At 39.2% G+C, this 18944-nt stretch overlaps 1 protein-coding gene across 34 annotated transcripts in view; it reads right to left on the bottom strand.

Moving 5' to 3' along the window:
* Positions 1–6497, bottom strand: part of AOPEP (aminopeptidase O (putative)) — a 334839-nt gene extending 328342 nt beyond the window's left edge. For 33 of the 34 annotated variants that reach the window (XR_012002590.1, XR_012002591.1, XR_012002585.1 and 30 more), the window contains exon 1: positions 6346–6497. The gene's annotated coding sequence lies outside the window, so the exon portion shown is untranslated. The remainder of the gene's footprint in view (positions 1–6345) is intronic. The other variant, XM_072763711.1, reaches the window with a different exon arrangement.
* Between the last annotated feature and the right edge of the window lie 12447 nt (positions 6498–18944).

The raw sequence follows: 18944 nt of genomic DNA, 5'->3' as shown, positions 1-18944 counted from the left end.
TGTCTCTCTCTAATTGTCCCCTCACAACTCCTCTTCTTCCCCTTCATGTCTATTCTAAGCTTCTACCTCTCCCCTCAATCTTTACCTCACCAAATCAGCACTCAGTATCAGCAAATTTACCTGCTTCCCTTAAGAAATTTTGCTGCCATCAGACAAGAACTTACACATATCCCTTCCCCATCCTATAAATGTATTCTTATCTATCCCACCTTTCCCCAAGCCATCCCTCCCAGGAAGGTGAATAAGTGCCCTTCCTGTCCCAGCACTGCCTGTGCTCTGGCTATTGTCTCTCACTGACCCCTGGGACCCTGCTTCATCAATCATCCATGCCCTAAATGCCTTCCCTCAACTTCTTCCTCTTTCTCAGCCCTTTTCACCTCAGCAATAAGTGATTGTTCCAATCTCTTCTTAGGGGAAAAAACACGAATGAACAAAAACCCTTCCCTATTTCCAACATCTTTCTCCAACTCTTCTCTCTCCCCTGCACAGCCAAATTCCTTAAAAGAACTGTCTTTACTCCCTAACCCCATCCCTCCATCTCCCTTCCAGTCCACTGCGTACACCCCTCCCATGCCACTAAGACTCCACAGTGGAGGCAAATGACTCCCTATATATATCTACTTCAGGAGGTTCTTCCAGTTCTGAACTTTGGACCATTAACACACATGACCATACCCTCCTTAAACTTCTATCTTCTTTTGGTATTTGGATACTACTCTCTTCTATCTCTTCCTACCAAGTTGGTGCTTCCTTCTCCCCTTTCCTAGATGGTGCATCCTCCCGTTCTAGCTTCAATTATTCTTATATGTCTATGCAATCCATGCTCTACTCACTTTGAACCCATATGCCCAGTCCCAACCTCTTCTAAGTTTTCCTAGTGAATGACATCACCATCCACTCAGTTACCCAAATACCCTAGATTTCTTACTCTCATCCACACATAAACAATTGCAAAATCCTACTGATTTAACCTAAGTATCTCTTGGATCCATCATATCAGTTCATTCTCTCAGCAACCTATCTAATCCAGGGCATTGTCTCCCACCTAGAACATATTATTATAAGAATAATTACCTATGAATAAAAAATGAGAGTCTCCTCTTACAAGTAAAGATGCTACACAAACACAATGAGATATGATTCAAAAGAGCACAGAACATTGGATCTTTTTAAAAAATGGATTGTTCGAATGTGGAAACCATTTAATCATCACAGGTGTCAGATTCCTGACTGCTGAGTGAAGAGTATAAGAGAAATACCTAAGGGCCCTTTGTACCCTTAACATTCATTCTATAGTTCAATTTCTACTAGACATTACTCAGACAGTTCACACCTCCAAATATACACCATACTTGTTACGCACACAAAATATGATCAGTGCAAAAGAAATAGGCTGAGATATCTCTCCTTTGCTGCCAAAATCTATCAAGCATATCCCAATCTCCACCAGTTTCAAAAACTAAACCTTCAATTGCAAGTGTCAAAGAAATAAAATGTGAGCAAAGAAAAAAACCCAAGAAAAAATTATAGTGAAATTGATTATGTATCTAAAAATGCTATCTCAAGATAATTTCTTCAGGAATCAAGCAATACAGAGTAATGAGCAGCAAAATTAATGTGCCATAAACCATTCTGACAGTAACAACATTATAAACAAAAAGCTCATTTTTACCGACACAAAAACAGTGTGGGAATTGTGCAATATCTAAAATCAAACACCAACACGATATACATGCAATATGAGATCTTAAAACGTTTCAGGATCTGCTTTTCACAGACAGGCTCTCAGAAAAAGACAATATGAACTAAGCTGTGAAAATGCAGTTTGAATGCCATTCAAATGCTATCACTCCAACCAAATGAGAAGCACCTGTCACCCTTTTGACAATTTGGGTTCAAGATGCTCTTCCATTGCCTACTAAGCTCAGAAGTAATGTTCTATTTTAAAAATGGTATAAAAAGAGAGGGTAGAGGAAGAATGTAGCAGGCAAAACAATTTACATTGCAAAATTGATACGAAGCCAAGTGTCAACACAAAAAAAAAATAGACTCTGGAGCCACCCAGCCTGGGTTCAAATTCCAATTTCACCACCTACCATTCATGCAATTTTAATAATTTAACTTAAGTCCTCTGTGCCTAATTTCTTCATCTGTAAAAGAGTACAGTGATAGTACCTATTTCACAGGTAAAGTGCTTGGAATAATGCCTGGCATACTGTAAACACTATAGAAGTACTAGGTAACGTTATCCTAATTATTATTTACCTTACTACACTGAGACTAAATACTAGCTAAGAAGAACAATTACACTGCAATGCAGGCTCAAGCTCCAGTTTAGCACTGTTACCAGGTATTTGTTCACTGTTAAGTAACATTATTTTCTATCCTTATCCTCTAGTTCACACATCAAATCACCAAGCTCATACCATATGAGATGAGTATATATAAGCATAAATCAAAATGCATCAAAAGTATAGCAATGCTATATACATACAATGGAATATTATTCAGCCATAAAAAGGGATGAAATTCTGATGCTATTACATGGATGAACTCTCCCACAACAAGGATGAACCCTGAAAAAATGCTAAGTGAATTAAATCAGATTCAAAAGGATAGTGCACAACTCCATCTAGAATAGGCAAATTCAGAGAAACATAAAGTATAACAGAAGTTATCAGGAGTTGGGGTGGGGGAGGAGAGGAATTACTTTTTTTAAAAGAAGGTCCATCTTATCCTCTTTAAAAAAAAAAAAAAGATTTTATTTATTTATTAGAGAGAGAGAGAGCAGCGGCAGGAAAGAGGGAGAAGCAGACTCCATGGTGAGCAGAGAGCCCAATGTGGAATCACAGCCTGAGCAGAAGGCAGATGCTTAACCAACTAACCCATCCAGGCACGCTGGGGAATTACTTTTTAATGGGTGCAGAGTTTCTGTTTGGAATGATAAAAAAAATTCTGGAAATGAATAACGGTGATAATTAAACCAATACTGGAAATGTGCTTAATGCAATCAATCATATGCTGAAAAATGGTTAAAATAGTAAATTTTATATTATGAATATTTTACCACAATCAAAAAGTATCTTTTAAAAATACAACCTATATTTTCAACAGGAATTTTTTTTTAAGATTTTATTTATTTATTCATGAGAGACACACAGAGAGAGAGAGGCAGAGACACAGAGGAGAAGCAAGCTCCATTCAGGAAGCCTGATGTGGGACTTGATCCCGGGACCCCAGGATTACACCCTGGGCCGAAGGCAGGCGCCAAACCGCTGAGCCACCCAGGGATCCCCTCAACAGGAATTTTCAACATGAACATCGGTCTCAATGGTACTAAAATTTTTAAAAATAGATCACTCATTTTCAAGTTCCTGACTATGGACACCAAAGCAGTCAATATCAACTCTTAGTTGGACTCGGTTTAAAACATATGCTTGGAGATGAGCACATACTTCACAAATTCAATAAGGAACATTATTTCATTTTGCTGATAGTCACCATTTTTTTTAGCACGTTGAAGAGGAAAAAAAAGATTACACTGAGGAAATACCTTTCTGTGTGGCCAGTGCATAATGGTAGTTTTATAAGGAGGAATTTATCTACATGGAATCATAACATGAGTGCAACAGTATACCTGTGCAGGGCACCATAAATGGATATGTAAATCAACTGGTGTTCAATTCAAATGTAGAGGGGGTTCCCATATATTGGTGAACAATAATTTAAACCAGTGAAATATCCCCAATTCAAAACAGAAATTAAAAGTCTATTTTGATACAATCATAACATGAAATATTTGAAGTCTCCACTCCAAACACCACAACCAAAAGGCATATTGCATTTCAAAGACACAACAAAAGTAAATTTAATAAATCAGCATTTTCCCAGAATGGCTAAGGTTAAAGCACTCTAGGTAGGATAATTTAATTCTCCAGTAAACTCATAAATACCATCTGTCAAATATCATTCAACGAATGATACATAAGGCCAAAACCAGACTAGCAATATTAGCAAACACTTGTAAGGCTCTTCCAATATGTCTGATTTGTTCTAAGCTCTTTACAGACACTAACCCACTTTATCCTCACAACAATCTTCTGAGAAAAGTATTCTTATTATTTACATTTTACAAATGAAGTAGTAGAGGGGTCAAGTACCTTGTTTGAGCTCAATGAGTTGCTAGTAAGTGGTAGAGCTAGGACCTGAATAACGGAAATGTAGTTCCCCAATACCTGCTTTTAATCACTCTGGTTTACTATCTTTTGTTGATGACACTGAGCAATGGAACATATAAAAGCACAGGCAAACTCAAAAAGCAAACCAGTTTGGGCGGTCAAATATAATAAAAGCTCTGAGGAAATCACTCTATCACAACACAGGACAGTAAGGGATATTAAAAATGACTGCTTCGACTCATAAGAAACGGTTAAAATACTTAGTATTTAAGAAGGCAAGGAATTGCTTAGGGCACTTAAAATTTTTCTATCCAAAACAGTCAATTTGAGTTTCATGTCAAAAGGGATAAAACTTTCAACAATCCAGAATTACACATTCCCTGAGGGGTCTTAAAAGGGTTGTACTGAGCAATCTTGCTGGTCTCTTATTTCATTCTTAAAGATAAGGATGGTTGTGTGTGTGTGTGTGTGTGTGCGTGTGTGTGTATGTAGGAGGATCATAAATTAAGCTTTCTAGGTGTTTTAATCCCAGCTATGTAAGAACTTAGTACTAAAGATATTACAGGGGAGCCCCGGTGGCTTAGCGGTTTGGCAGTGCCTTCAGCCCAGGGCATGATCCTGGAGACCCAGGATCAAGTCCCACATTGGGCTCCCTGCATGGAGCCTGCTTCTCCCTCTGCCTGTATCTCTGCCTCTCTCTCTGTGTGTTTCTCATGAATAAATAAATAAAATCTTTAAAAAATAATAATATAAAATAAAGATATTACAAAGTGTCAAATCATTTAGATTGATGACTGAATAAACTCATAGAATTATGTGTTACTATTGTGAAAAGCCTAGAACTTAATCATTTATAGTAGAGTTATAAAAAAAGAAAGAAAGAACAAAAAGGCATAGGTTTTGAAGTCATCCACAGACCTGAACTTAAAGCCTGGCTCCACCATTTAGTTACTATGAGTTTTTGGCAAGTTAACTTCACATACCTAAGCCTCAGTTTCCTCCTCTGTAAATTGAGGACCATATTTCCAAACTCACAAGGTTGTTGTGTAAGCTAAGAAGAAAGCACATGCAAAAAAAAAAAAAAAGGAAAGAAAGAAAGAAAGAAAGAAAGAAAGCAAACACATGCAAAATGTCGAACACGGTCCCTGAGATAAAGCTGGCTAACAATGAGTGATTAGTATTCCCTAATCTTATTCTACTTTGTCCCCCTATATTAGAAGAATCTAATGTTACCAATAAGCAAGTCATTGTCAGGCGTCTCAAAATTACATGAAGATATGCTGTATTCAAAAATGGAACATAAAGTACAAAGAAATACAAAACCAAACCATCAACAGATCAAAGAGTTCATATCTTTGTTGGTTTTGTAAGAGCCCATATTCTCTATCAACAAGTTGAATTTTTATTATTTTTTGCTGTCTAAACATCCCTATTGGGGTTCTGTTGCTTATTTATTTCGACGTCTAAACTTTGTAAAGGTATTTGTTACCACTGCTTGAAAACCAAAAAGAAAGCCAGGAACAAGGAACATTTTAATGAAATGCTGTAAGAGTCCCATCCATCTAAACAGCTGATTGGATCCCATGTGGATCATTTATTATCACAATAGATTTTCACACTACTAAACCACTTCCTTACTCAACAAATACATGCGTTAAGGAGCAAAACTCTGACTCTTGAGGGACCCCAAAACTCAAAGTCTGGTGCTTTCAGTAAGGATCCTAAGGGTGGGCAGTGGGAAGGGGGGGGAGAAGACGGGTTTCACTGCAAGTGGAAATTAAGAGAATCACAAACTGTATCTCCTTAAACAGGACTGGAGACCCGTCTTGTGGGGCTAGGAGCGGAGAGGGGCGGGCGCAGTGGGCCTGGAGACAAGAGAGCAAGAAGGAGGCGAATGCAGGCTGAAGAATGGTCTGTGACACGGGGAGGGGGAAGTCAGCGCCCGACGGCACCCCGAGAGCGAGGCGGAGAGAAGTGGCCGCTCAGCCCGAGTCCCCAGGACAGGTTCAGCCTCAGGAGTCTGGGAGGACTGACAGGGAATGGGGACCCCACCGACGGAAGATGAGGATTGAGGAGGGTTCCCCGTCGCCTTCAAACGGACTCCTGCTGGCCATCGCGGCGCGGGAGAAGAGGGAGGCACGGACCCACCAGGGAGCGCACAGGTTACCTGTCTTAGCCGCCTGCCCACGAGTCTCCACTTCCGCAGACTTTGGGTTACCACGGGCTACCCGGCCGCGCCTCGTGACGTCATCCAAGCGCGCCCCAGCTGCAGGTGATCCGGCCCGCCCCCTCCTGCAGAGCGGGGCGGAGTCGCGGTGTGGGGGCGGGGCCTGCGCAAGCGCGGAGCTGCAACGGGGGAGCGAGGGCTTGTAAGGACAGCTTGGCTTCAGGGATGTAGTAGGGTTTACCCTCTTACGCGGTTAATTCTAACTGCAAACTCTTATAGGCACTTAAGGAAAAAAGTGAGTTACAACAATGCACTTTTTATCCCTTCTTTTACGCTGTCCCTGATCTATGACTGTAGTGTACATATTCTTTGCACCACAATTCATTAAAGTCCTATTATGTGCCTGACAAGCAGTGTTAAGAGAATCTAGGGGGTACAGCAGTGAACAAAACAGCAATCCCCCGGAGATTACTAGCTAGTTCAGAAAGTAAATATTGAATAACTCAACAAATCTATGTGCAGAAGATCAGAAGTGTATGGAAGGAAAAACGTTGCTCAGAAACTAAAGGAAGGGGGGCACCCCATTACTTGCAGATGTTAAGGAAGTAACTATGAAGAGGCCTGTTGAACTGAGAAGTCAGCTCTGTCAAGATCTGGAGGAAGAAAAACCAAGAGAAGGATGAAAATGTTCAAAAGCTGTGGGGAAGGGATAAAATGTGGTGTCCTTGATAAAGGAAAGGAGGCTGGGGAAAGAGCAGAAAATGAGATCAGCAAGGCAAGTGGAGTCCTGACCTTGTAGAGCCTTTCTGGGTCATCATCAATGGCATGGGTTTTGTTTGAACACAGGGTAGCCAGTGAAGAGTTTTAGACATGCGAGTGACAGGATCCGGTTTTATAAAACCACCCTAGATGCTATGTGTACAATGAACTATTTATTGGGAAGCAGGAAAGAATGCAGAGAGTTGCTTTTGCACTGATGGTGTAATGATGGAGAAGGGGGCACCTGGGTGGTTCAGTGGTTGAGTGTCTACCTTTAGCTCAGGTTGTCATCCCAGTGTCCTAGAATCAAGGCCGACATCAGGCTCCTTGAGGGGAGCCTGTTTCTCCCTTTTCCTATGTTTCTGCCTCTCTCTGTGTGTCTCTCATGAATAAATAGAATCTAAAAAACAAAAAAACAAAACAAAAAAAAGAAATGATAGCAATGAGCAAATTTAAGGAGTAATTTGGAGCTAGAGTTGACAGACTTGGAGATGGATTACATAAGGCGATAAAGGAAAAGAGAAGTCTCAAAAATTACTCCTGAATTTTGGGCCTCAGCAAAAAGCCAGATAATACAGATGAAACAATTTCTTTTTTTTTTAAAGATTTATTTATTTGTTTGTTTGTTTATTTATTTATTTATGATAGAGAGAGAGAGGCAGAGACACAGGAGGAGGGAGAAGCAGGCTCCATGCCGGGAGCCTGACATAGGACTCGATCCCGGGACCCCATGATTGCGGCCCGGCCAAAGGCAGGCGCCAAACCGCTGAGCCACCCAGGGATCCCCGATGAAACAATTTCTAGTGCTTTGCCAGATTTGTTTCTCCTTCTTTCAACCCTGATTCCTTTGCTTCTTTGTTTTCAAGATTTATTATTTACTTATTTATTTATGATAGACAGAGAGAGAGAGAGAGAGAGGCAGAGACAGAGGAGGAGGGAGAAGCAGGCTCCATGCCGGGAGCCCAACGCGGGACTCCATCCCGGGACTCGATCCCGGGACTCCCGGGACTCCAGGATCGTGCCCTGGGCCAAAGGCAGGGCCAAAACACTGAGCCACTCAGGGATCCCCCTTTGCTTCTTTGTTACCAAGCCTTCTTGCTTCCCTTCTTACTTCTTTGACCATTTCCTCCCAATTTCTATCCAAGAGTTCCTCTTCTTTTCCCTTTCCTTACCTCTTTCCCCCTTGATCTTCATATGCTACATCCAGCTAGAAACCCAAAAGCCTACAGCATTCAGGCAGTGAACACAAAGGAGTGAAGTTCATGATTAGAGACTATGGAGAACTGGAGTTGATGGTCCCTACTCAGCTCTAGATGGTTCTTTCCAACCAAGAGTGCTGCCTTGGTGATATCAGATCCTCTCATTTTAAAAGATATATCAATATACGGATACATAAAATTTCTTAAATTTTAAATAATGGTCACTAATTTGAACTTTATTAAACTTTTATTTTGCACCAAACAAAACATATCTGTAGGCCACAAGTTTGCCTCCTTGGTGGATATTTTCCCAGTGTGCTGACTTTGTCTACTCTTGTGGGACTACCACCAATAAGTTTGTTTGATAACTCTCAAGTCTGTCTCTCCACTCAAACCTTTTTAAAATTTCCTAATTAAAATATTCAAACTTCACCTAGATGTCCAGTTGGCATCTCAAACTTAGCATTTAAAACTGAGCTCATCAGAGACTCTTAACTATAGGGAACAAACTGAGGGCTGCTGGAGGGAAGGGGAGTGGGGGAATGGGGTAATTGAGTGATGGACATTAAGAAGGGACTGTGATGTAATGAGCACCAGGTGTTATATGCAACTAACAAATCACTGACTTCTATGTCTGAAGCTAGTAATACAGTATTTGTTAATTAAATTGAATTTAAATAAATAAACTGAATTCATCATCTGCCCCTACCCTCAAACCTAACAACTCAGTTATTCTCTGTCTCAGCTATCAAGATCCACCTGGTCACCCAAGCCCGAAATACAAAATGATCCCAGGCTCATCTTTTTCTCCCTTATTCCACAGTTGAACTAAACATGTCCTTGCTCTCCTCAATATTTATCACATTTGCCATCACCTCCATTCGTAACTAACCACTGCCTTTGATGAAGCTTTTGTATCTCTCTTGGGGAAAGTCACATGACCTTCCTGCACCTCAGTTTTTTCACTTGTAAAATGAGAGGATTGAACTCATTGATCTGATTTCTAAGATCTGTTCCATTTGTAAAATTCTATTTTCTAAAGCCACCAAACATGGGATGCCTGGGTGGCTCAGCGGTTGAGCGTCTGCCTTCAGCCCAGGGCATGATCCTGGAGTCCCAGGATTGAGTCCTGCATTGAGCTCCCTGCATGGAGCCTGCTTTTCCCTCTGCCTACGTTTCTGCCTTTCTCTCTCTCTGTCTCTTGTGAATAAATAAATAAAATCTTTAAAAGTAAATAAATAAAGCCACCAAACGTATCACAATCACTATCTAAATTTTTGGAGGTTTTTTTGCCTGGCTGTTTTAATATTGAGGATATTATAACTAAGATTAACAGGAAAAACTGAACTTGATAAAAATAATCAGTACAAAATGAAATTAGCAATGGCTAAAACTAGACACAGTTTTGCTATAGAATAAAAAATGAAAAAGAACTACCGATTGGTAACATTGAAAACTGGAAATATTGAGAAAAACAGACATGGTAAAATTTGTCATTTATGAAAAGTTGATGGGAAAGTCAAATTTACTTACAAAATAAAACATAAAACGTTCATGCAGAAAAAAAAAAAACTGGTCTTGGTTAATTAACCACAAAAGAAAGCTCATAATATCAGAATCTCTAATGGCTATAATTTTTCATGAAAAAAATAATACTGAAGTATAACTTCCGTGTGAAGTTTACATGTAGAAAAAATGGAACTGACTCTAGTGAAAATAATTTTAGTAAAATGGAAAAACAAGAACCAGTTTATAATATAAAATCAAATGTGGCATTTCATTGGCATAATGAAGTTTGCCTTTTTCTTATTTTAAAGAATTTAATATCATATTTTAAAGATTTCAAGTAGACTTTAAAACCTGGATTTGAAGTTGAGGGTATATGGCGACTTCTGATATTAACCGTTATTAAATGTTAGTTTACATGCAAGGATTTTCTCATTTTGATGATAAATGGGTAAAAAGAACTTGGAAAACTAGAAAAGTATGCACTTGAAACTCTGTAAATGGCAGTTAGCCAACAACTAGAGCAAAAACAACAAACGGTAAGAGCTATCTTGTTTTTCTTTTTTTTAATTTTTATTTATGATAGTCACAGAGAGAGAGAGAGAGAGAGAGGCAGAGACATAGGCAGAGGGAGAAGCAGGTTCCATGCACCGGGAGCCTGATGTGGGATTCGATCCCGGGTCTCCAGGATCGCACCCTGGGCCAAAGGCAGGCGCCAAACCGCTGCGCCACCCAGAGATCCCCTATCTTGTTTTTCTGAGTTATTCATACATTACCAATCATGATCATACTTTAGCTGATACTTTATATTGTTACGTTTGTTACTCATAAGGATAAAGATCCTCTTCCTTTGTCTTTTTTTCTTTCCACCTATTTCTCATGGATATGTAAGATAAGTTACATTTTACAAAGCAAATTATTATGAAAAAAGTTATCTTTTTTTAAGGGAATAGATTTCTAGGATTTGACTCTGGCTTAAATCAAATATGGTGTGTTTCCTGTGAAGACTTTTTGCACAACAATTAAAAATATAATTATTTAAGTGCCATCTTTCCTACAGAAGAGATGCTTTAGTTTAAATCTGAAAAATTAAAAAGTCTTGATACTTTATGTCAGTTTCTCATACCTTAAAATATATAGAAAAAGACAAATTTTAAGTCATTTTCTATTCCTCGTTCACAAACACAGCAATGTTTTCTTTCAATGCAATTTTGCAAATATCAACAAACTTTCACTCTTCATAGAAATATAGATTAAAAATGAAAATTTAAAGACTCAAATTCACTGCTTTTTTAAAAAAGATGTTATTTATTTATTTATTTATTTATTTATTTGAGAAAGAGCCCATACAAGGGGCCTGGGGGCAGGTGGAGAGGGAGAGGGACAAGCAGAATTCCCACCAAGTGTGGAGCCTGACATGAGGCTCAATCCTAGGACCCCTTGATCATGCATGACCAGAGCCAAAGGCAGACGCTTAACCAACTGAGCCACCCAAATACCCCATTGTTGTTGTTTTTTTTATAATTATCTCTAGTTCTACATTTGTACCTCCAGTCTTTAGACATTTTAAAACATAGTGTTTGTCTTTCAATGGAAAAGAATCCCTCAGCTTGTAAATCTGAAATGCCTAGGCCAGGAAATTGAAGGTAAAGTTTACCCCACCCTGGTTTTGGGTTACCTTAACTTGTGTTTTACTTCTTATAGATAAATCTCAAAGGTCTATCAAAGATACTTTCTCAAATTTCTCACAAAAGGAAAGTATTTTGATTGGGTCCAAGAGCATTTGGGAAGTTTATTTCTAATGCTGCCACCATATATTTAAAAAATAGTTTTTTAAGAAGAGCCTGAGTGACTTTGTTGGTTAAACATCTGACTCTTGATTTCATCCCAGGTCATGATCTTGGAGTCATGGGAGCAAGCCCCCTCTTGGGCTCCACACTCAGTGTGGAATCTGCTGGAGATTCTCTCTCTCCCTCTTTCTCTGCCCATCCCCACCCCCACATGAGGCACATGCTCTCTCTCTCTCTCTTTAAAGAAAAGTTTTCTAGAAAATACTGCTTTTTGATGAAAACTGTTGACATAGGTATAATTTTGATTTAAATGTTTATGCTCATATACACAAAATCACCACCCCACAGAGTCAAAATAACAGAGTCAACATCTTATATTTATTCAGTAACTCCTGAAAATCTTTAGCTGATATTTCACTTCTGAAATTCATGTTTGTGATTATGGCATAATTGGAGTTCATATAGCAGATATGCTTTTCATTAATGATTGCTTTTCCCCTTGATGCTATCTGATGATAGCAGATGAAATATGTTCATATTCTCACTGAGATTCAGTGCATTGGAACATTTTCAAGAGAATTTCTGACTTGGCTCAGGTGAACTATGTACAATAGAAGAGGCAGAGACAGAGACTGCTGGCTGTCCCTCATTAGCCAGTCTTCTTTTTTCATAGTAATAGAATCCTCACATTTTATTTTTAAAAGATTTTATTTATTTATTTGAGAGAGAGCTCGAGTGTGTGAGTAGGGGGAGGGGCAGAGGATTTTTTAAGATTTATTTATTTATTTATTTATTTATTCATAAGAGACATGGAGAGAGAGGCAGAGACACAGGCAGAGGGAGAAACAGGCTCTCTACAGGGAGCCTGTTGGAGGACTTGATCCCAGGACCCCAGGATCACGCCCTGATCCAAAGGCAGACACTCAACCACTAAGCCATTCAGGCATCCCAAAAGAGAGAATATTAAGCAGACTCCATACCCGGTGCAAGGCCCAATGTGGGGTTCAATCCCACAACCCTGAGATCATGACCTGAACCAAAATCAAGTCAGATGCTAAACCTACTGAGCCACCCAGGCGTCCCAGCAGTCATCCTTTTAAAACAAATGGAACATACATTTGTCTTCTTCCCAGTCTTCTTCCCATTGATTGGAACACAGATGTGTTGGTTATTTCTACAGTAGTCATCTTGGGTTATATAATTCAACCTTCAGAGTTTTAAGAAAAAGCAACAAGAAGGAAGGAGTCTAGATCCCTGAGGACCTTGTGAACACACTACCATACCAACTCTAAACTATCCACTTCTGCACTTGTACCAAGAAAGTTTATTTCTTCTTCTACCAAACTTAACTGATATGGGGACTAAGAACCAAAAGAAAAATACACAGTAAAGGCATTTGCAGATTTAATGCAGACCTGAGTAGCACAAAGAAAAATCCTCTCAGAGGAAGTGGAGGCTCATTTCTGTAACCACAGGCTACTGAGAGAAGATAACAGAGGCCTGTAAGGCAGTAACTCCTAAATTCAGTGTCTTGATAAAGTAAATACTTTCCACTTGTAGTCTCACTCAACTTATCCTACCTATTATCCCTCCTTTCGCCTGATTTTGTGGAAGGAAATCCATTGACTGCAAAAAAGGTAGGCCCCTCTCCAGCCTCCATGGATGAACAGTTACAATCTAAGTCACTTATGAAATTCCATTCCTCTCTGCCCTGCTTCATGATCCCAGCCTTCCTCAAGGCTACATGTGGCCATGTAGGACCATCTGGCCAATGAGATGGAGGGGAAGGCTGCTGAGTGCTCCTGGGGCAGACTTTACCTTTCTAATAAAAAGATAGTCAAAGAGGTGCCTGGATAGCTCAGTCAGTTAAGCATCTGACTTTGGCTTAGGTCATGATCTAAGGGTCCTGGAATTGAGCCCCGCATCAGGCTCTGTGCTCAATGGGACATCTCCTTGTTCTTCTCCCTCTGCCTCTCCTCCTGCATATGCTCTCTCTTTCTTAAGTAAATGAATAAAATATTTTAAAAGAGAATAAAGAAGGTCATAAAAGAAGAACAAGCCAGCAGGAGGGAAAAGATGCTTGGAGTGCTACAGCCACCTTGACCATGGATGGTAAGCATAAGGATGAAAAGTCAATGTGCTGACAAAGCAACGTCATTGCTGACATTGTTGAGATGCTGACTCTGCTGTCTCTCTCTGGACTTCCTCCTAAACAGTACTGCTTCTGGTTTGTGCCCGTTAGTAAAGTTTGTTGTTGTTGTTGCTGCTGCTTGCAATTAATTTTTGTTGAAAAAAGATATCCAGCATTTTGGGAGATGTTGATTTACCTCTTCTCTCTTTTCGATACCAAGCCTTGTTCTCCATGTTTAAATAGTACTCATTGCTGATGCTTCTGCTCTTACTCCTATTCTTGATTTTTGTTGCTGCTGCCATCTTACTGGTTTGCATGTGCTAAATAAACCTTTCTCCATTATTTACTCTACTATACACTAGATTTAAATGATCTTTACCATACCCCTTTTACATACCTCTAATACCAGTGCAATTTTGGTGTGATATTACCACTGTTTTAGGCTGAGCTGTAAAGAGTTCATAGAAAGGAAATGAATCTTTGTGTTCCCTGAAAAATAAAGTTGTGCCTGCCTTGTTAAAAGAGGCCCCAGTATTTCTGGGTACAAGGGGTCTACTAAATCTCCATCCGCTAAAGGAAAACTCATATTTGTTTCTGATTCTATCACTATTTTCGTGGCCCTAGCAATTCACTCAATTTCTCTGAGCTTGCATTTTTTTCTCATTTGTGTAATGAGAGAATGCCACTAAATGATTTTATGGTGGTTGGTTTTTTTTAAAATTTCAAATTTCTACTTTTTTAAGTTCCCCCAAGTACCAAACATAGTTACATAAACCCTAAGCTCTTAATAGAATTTCCTTAAGAATAAGAAAATTAGTGTAAAGCCTGTCTGCCATGTCTCTGGCCTATTTAATGCTACCATAGTCCACCCACATGTCATACCAAAGGGAGTGAGTGTGTTAGAACCCAGCATGGGTTGCATGCCATCATTTTCTTAGGGTAGGAGTTGTGGCAAAAAAAAAAAAATTCTCTAAAACTCTTTATGGATTGTGAGAGACAGTTGGGATAAATGTGTCAAAATATAAATGCAGGATTTGAAATACTTGCAAATTTCTAAAAGAAAAATCATACCAGAGTAGGGTGAATGGTAAATGAAAATTGAATATAATGACCAGCTTGACAGTCACAGCATCACTGTGACTTGGTCAACTTGGGTTGAAGAGATTACTATAGATTTTATGTACATTCAAACATTGAACAACATGGATTTGAACTGTGTGAATCCATTTACAAGTGAATTTTTTAATAAATTCAGTACAGTACTATAAATGTATTTTCTCTTTCTTATGATTTTCTTGATAACATTTTCTTTTCTCCAGCTTATTTTATTTTAAGAATATAGCATATAATACATATAACATATAAAACATGTTAATTGACTGTTTATGTTATTGATAAGGCTTCTGGTCAAGAGTAGGCTATTAGTAGCTAAGTTTTGGGGTAGTCAAAAGTTATATGTGTATTTTTTAAATATTTATTTAATTAATTTATTTTTTAAAAAGATTTTATTTATTTATTTGAGACAGAGAAAGAGAGACAGCAAGGGGAGGGGCAGAGGAAGAGAATCTCAAGCAGTTTCCATACTAAGTGCAAAACCCAACTCAGGGCTCGATCTCATTACCCAGAGATCATGACCTGAGCCAAAATCAAGAGTCAGATGCTTAACAGACTAAGCCATCCAGATATCCCAGTTACATGTGTATTTTTTATTGCACAGGGTAGGGAGGGGGTCAGCTCCCCTAATCCCATGTTGTTTAAGGGTTAACTGTATAGTCATATAACAGTTTGGACCACAGATCTTTTTTTTAATTATTACTAAAGATTTTTATTTATTTATTCATGAAAGACATGCACACAGAGAGAGAGAGAGAGGCAGAGACACAGGCAGAGAGAGAAGCAGGCTCCATACAGGGAGCCCGATGTGGGACTCAATCCTGGCACTCCAGGATCACGCCCTGGGCCAAAGGAAGGCTTTCAACTGCTGAGCCACCCAGGTGTCCCTGGGCCACAGATCTTATCACTACACTGGTGGCTGATGCCAGAAGTAAATGGAGAGGATGGTTTGTGGCTTCAAGCAACGGTCATTTCCAAGGGCACTGAAACTAAAAATGATGCTCCTTTTACTAAAAATAAGAAGTAAGAGGCACAGGGAGCAATCAAAGTATTGTTGCCAAAGAGGATAGAATATGGGGATTCCTGGAAAGAAAGAGTGGTATTCGTGATCACATTCATTTTTGCCAGAGAAAGAAACAACACGTTTCAAAGGATTCTAATGAAAGTAAACACTAAAATGGTTCAGCATGGGTGGCACAGAGCCTCTTGCTTCTAGAAAAAAAGTCCCTCTACACTCATGTCTGATCCTTCTTTTCTTTCCTAACATGGGAGCACATTCAGTGGAAAGGAGGGTATGTGAGACTTAGTGTTAATACATTCCTGCTAACTGAGTATGTGTCATATAGCCACATTCATGTTTTTCTTTTCAGCAAAATTTCCTGAGTGCTGCCATGTATAGGTACATTTTCTGGGCTCTGAGGATACAAAGATGAAAAAATATGTCCCTGACATCAAACAACTTCCAGGCTATTGTAGATACAAAGGTGGCTTATTACATTAGAGGTCAGAGCTCTAGAACTGTGTCCTAGGTGGGTGCAAAAGCAAAGCCAGGATGATGAAAAAAGGCAAATAAGGATAAAATTGGAGAGGGGAGATGGATGTTGAGAAACCAAGAAAACTAAAGACAAGATCGAGTGCAAGAGGTCAAAGGAAGATAGCCTGGAGTGTCCTAGAATGGTCATTGTGGTTGACAGAATGGGGGACACCTAAGTGGTTTGCCAGCCTTAGGCTACTGTGGGCAGCTGGTCTCAACACCCAGCTCTGACTGGTCCAGAAGGTGCTCAGTATGTTTATTTACTAAAGGAATAGGTTAATGCATGCCAAGACTCTTATTTGACTTTTGTGCAATGTTTTTGGGAGACAGGAGAGCAAATACAAGAAAAGATAAGCATTCTCTATGGAGAGACTGAGAAAAAGCAGATTCTATCTATACCCAGACATTGAGACAACATAGCACAATGTAATACTTTCTCCAGGCACAAACCCTGTGATAGAGCTTTCTGAAGACGCCAACAAAGCTCTCTCTGGTGGGGTCTACTCACAAGGGACTGGGTGCTGGCAACTCAGGCAATCACCCTTTAGGAGATTCTCTCCTACCAGTCATGTTTATGCAGTTGGGAGCAAGTTGCACTGACCACCAATGCTAGTGTTGGAAATAAGTAGAATCGGGGGCCACCCAAAAAAATTCCACAATGATTTCACAAGCAGTAGCAAACACTTGCTATTTGTCTCAACCTAGATATTTCTAAGATTCTGTGGGATTCAACTTGATCAAAAGCCCTTCAAAAGTCATTGAATTTTTCTAGTTCCATTATGGTCAGTAATAACAATGTTTTAAGGAATCTGGTTTTTAAACCCACTTAAAATACAAACACTTCCATAAAAGGGTTGATAATAAACACTAATCTCTTGTCTTGTAACAAAAGGTTACCACTGGCTGAATGCTTGTATTAATTGTGACTCTGGTTTCAAGTATCATGTAAGGGAATTTATTATAAAAACACAGTAGTGACTCACAGAAAGGCAGGAATGCAGCTGGGTCAAAGGAACCATGGGAAGCCTGCAGAACTGTCTCTTCTCTCTTCTCTTGTTTTTTTTTTTGTTTTGTTTTGTTCTGTTTTGTTTTCCTTCTTCTCTTGTTTTCAAGTATTTCTGCCCTACTCTTTTTTTCTCTTCCTAGATCTACTTTTTCTAAGTCTGTAGACATGCAATAAGCAGAGATGGTCATCTCAGAATACTCAAGTTTATATCTCTTCCTTCTACGAGATAGCAGATCTCTTAATCCCAATTCCAAATTACCGAAAAAAGGAACATGATTAAGACCATTTTAGGTCAAGTGTTCACCCCTAATCCAGTCATCTCTGGCCAGAGAGCAAGTCATGCAACACAAACATAGCTGCTGGGTAGCCTTCTCTGGAAGAGGATGAGAGGAAGGTGATCCCCAAGTCTCATGTTTAATTGTCAGGAGTGTAAAAATACCCATCCAGCAGATGAAACAAATTCTTGTGCTAATCATGCAAAATTTTAGATCAAATTTAGACACCTGGCTCTGGGTAATTGTTGGCCTATCATAGAGCAATATGAGAATATTGGCTTACAGAGAGGACAGAGATAAATCTTGGCAGCTGGACAGTATTGCTCCCTCCTACCCTCCACTGCATCACCAGAAAATCTTGATTAAAATCTGCAGATCACCAGTTAAGATCCCAAATGGGAAGTACAGCCATGGTGTTCATTGCACATAAGAATGACGATAGCACCACAGTCTCAGTGAGGTTTCTTGCTCTGAACACTATTTTACTTCTGCCAGGAAACTAATGTGATAAATCACATCATGGAGATCCATCAAGATTATACGGTCTGGCCTATTTTTATGTTCTTTCTCATGAACTTCAGTCTCTGTTAAGTTATTAAAACGTAAATTCAGAGAAAACTTTTTTTATTCTCAAGAACAGAAAAGATAGAGTCAGTTAAGGGGAATCACAACCACTCTCTCTTTCTATATCTACTTTTGCTTTTCAGAAGAAGGTACCCTATGGTGGAGTGGCATGTGGGACAACATGAATATTCCTCACTGCAGTATTTACGGGTTTCTTTTTTTTTTTTTTTTAAAGATAGTTCCCTATTGCCAACTAAGTTTTAGAGAACAGGAATCAGGGGGAGAAGTTAGACTGCAGAAGCCCTGGGGAGAGTCTTTTGAACACAGGAGAAAACATTAATATGTTCTATCATGATGTCTCCCATCCTCCATCAGTGTTTTTGTTTTCATCCAGAGAAACTGATAATTCAATATTTTCTTCTGAATAAATTAAAAGAAGAGCAGACATTAATAAATAGTTTCATTGATTGAAATGTACTCAGAAAAGCCCAATGGTCAAAACAGTTCTTAATGGTGAGGTTCTTCGTTAAGGAAAATGTAGTAATATCTTGAAAAGATAATACATGCATATAAGGAATTTCAAGCATTAAGCAATTTTTTCCTACATTAATAATGAATGGATATGGGTGAGATATGAAACCAGCTTTTGATAAGATAATTATGGTAAGATATTAATTTGCAGTTTGTTCTTAGTGCTGTAGGAGTAAATGGGGAGTAGCTGA

The sequence above is a fragment of the Vulpes vulpes genome, chromosome 1 (assembly GCF_048418805.1).
Source record: "Vulpes vulpes isolate BD-2025 chromosome 1, VulVul3, whole genome shotgun sequence".
NCBI classification, from domain to species: Eukaryota; Metazoa; Chordata; class Mammalia; order Carnivora; family Canidae; genus Vulpes; species Vulpes vulpes.
This window is presented reverse-complemented; position numbering and strand designations above follow the sequence as displayed.